Source organism: Silene latifolia, chromosome 1 (genome assembly GCF_048544455.1).
Source record: "Silene latifolia isolate original U9 population chromosome 1, ASM4854445v1, whole genome shotgun sequence".
NCBI classification, from domain to species: Eukaryota; Viridiplantae; Streptophyta; class Magnoliopsida; order Caryophyllales; family Caryophyllaceae; genus Silene; species Silene latifolia.
This window is the reverse complement of record NC_133526.1, coordinates 59,793,176-59,795,590: the sequence shown is the minus strand read 5'-3', so window position 1 is coordinate 59,795,590 and position 2,415 is coordinate 59,793,176. Positions and strand designations below refer to the sequence as shown.

The following is a 2,415-nucleotide window of genomic DNA, read 5'->3' as shown; positions in this document are numbered from 1 at the left end:
GGTTTCCATCTCCTCCTTATGATTGGTCATTAGTACCGTCAATTAATCTCCTAATTGCTCCATTAATGCATGATTTCTGCTCATTTTTCTTTCTTTCCTACAAAAGGGCTAAAATCTTATAGAAAGACAAATAGGAAGCTAAAGACGCCGAAATGACCCTAATAAGTGAAAATAAGTATGCAAAACGGGGTTCGTTTAGGATTTAAAAGTACGCTAAGATGGGCCACATCAGGTACCTTGGGAAATTTCTTCTTTAATCGCTGATATCAAGGTCAAACTTTCTTCTTTCAAGGAAGTGAAATTTACTCATTGTTTTTGTGAGCCCAATAAAGTACCTAACTTTATGGCAAATTTGGGGGAATTTATGTCCTTCTTATTTAATAATTTAATTAATTGGTGAATTAAGTTGCAAGACGGGAATAAAATAATTAAATAATGGTGAGACGGGAATTGAAGGAACTCGTGTATGGTACACGTGTGAGGCGTGTGGTGTAGTATTAGTGAAGGAAGTATAATTGTATGCTACTACTAATAATATGTAATAATAATAAAAGAAAAAACAATAAATAAGAGAATTGGAATGGAGAAACTTCCTCCCTCTTTCCTTCCTTCATCTATATATAAGCTCATCCACCTACCCCATAATCATATACAACATAAAAACACAAATAATTGACCTAAGGCAAAGGAGAAAGATCTAAGGGATAAATATAGAAGAATTTATTACAGAATTATCGTCTCAAGGTAAGATCGCCGTAATTTATATTTATATCGCACTATTAAATTAATTTATCGTGTATGCACCATATAGACCACCGTGTATAACACCGTTGACCTTAGTAGCTGCCTTAGACCGTCGTGACTCTAGTAAGACCTGTATTGACCGTCGTTGACCACCGTGGGTGGCGTATGGGGCGTCTAAAAGGCGGTTATCGTGGGCATTTAAGACAGAATTTAAACCTTGTATGTGTGTCTATATGACGTGGGACCTAGGTGGTTGGCTTTGTCGGCATGCGGCGACTCTAGTGATGGTGTTGGGGTGGTTGCAGGTGGTGGTTGGTACGATGGTTGTCGGGTAGTGGTTGTTGTCAGGTGTTTGTGTTATAAACGAGTTGTGGGTTGTCTTGGGTTGGTCGTGAACTTACCTGGGATGTCGTGGCAGTTGGTGGAACCACCGTGGGTCAAGGGAGACCACGGTGGTGGCCACTGGTTGTCGTGATGGTTGTTAAGGGTGGTGTGTGTGTTTGTGTTGTTGATGGTGTCGGGTTTAAGGAGGTTAGTTAGGGCAAACTTGTGTGGGTTGTAGGGACGGTTTGGCTGGTGGTTAGAGGTTGTCGGGGTGCAACGTGGTGCAAGCTAGTGGTGGCTAGGTTGAGTGGTGTCGGTGGTGGCTGGTGGTGTCAGTTTAGGCGGTAGAAAGGGAGGTGTTGAGCACGATTTTCAAACCGTGTATGTGGGGTTTATGGGGGTTGTTTTAACGGGTTTTGTATGGGGTGATTGGGTTAATTAATTAAACGGGTTTGCGTAATAATTTATACGGGAAAATAATTAACTTACATAAATTATAATTGGTTAATTTATAATAATGAATTGAATAATTAATAGTTAAATTAAAATATTGTATTTAGATGACGGATTTGAAGTGGAGTACTTTTGATTATTTTTCTTGGACTGCTGTATTTGGATTATTGCTGCTGAGGTAGGTTATCTACTCAACTTGAATGTGTATTGGTGTAATTTATCAGTGGAATATTGATTGGAATTGGATGTTGGTTGCTGGATGATTATTGTTATTGTTTAACCGTTGATTTATTATTATCCATGTTGCATATTTGTATTGTTGTTGTTTGAAGACCCGGACCATGGGTGGCGGGTGATATTTGAAGAACCGAACCAGGGGTGGCGGTATATAAAAGGGTGTCTCGGAGTTTGTTATTGTTTGTATAAACCGGACCAGGGGTAGCGATATATAAAAAGGGTGTCTCGGAGTTTGTTATTGTTTATATGGGTGTCTCGGAGTATATATATGGGTGTCTTGGAGGATGTGTGAATGTTGGAATTGTGAAAGGGGATTGAGCATTTGCATATATGATTTGTCTTATTGTTGTATTATTCTTGTTGTTTAGATATTCCTACTCAACTGTTGGGTTGACCGTGTATTCGTTAAACACCTGTGATGAACCAATAATTGGGGAGCAGATTGATTTCAGGTGGCTTAGAAGGGGAGCTAAAGGGCGAGTAGCTATGGCATTTACTTAGCTGTCTAGATCACTTAGAATGAACAAACATTATTTATTATTCATTTTATTTAGTTTCCCTGTAGTTGTATTTTAATTAATTACAGTTATTTATTTTGGATTATGTAATAAGGCCATTTAGACGTTGTATTTATTTAAAAAACTGTAGTTTCGTTTA

General features: G+C 38.4%; 1 long non-coding RNA gene across 1 annotated transcript; it reads left to right on the top strand.

Annotated features, from left to right (window-relative positions):
• Positions 1-666: 666 nt before the first annotated feature.
• LOC141590527 (uncharacterized) lies at positions 667-2,415 on the top strand. The gene is made up of 3 exons (XR_012520490.1): positions 667-744; positions 1,629-1,699; positions 2,200-2,415. It is a non-coding gene; the product is annotated as an uncharacterized LOC141590527 (long non-coding RNA).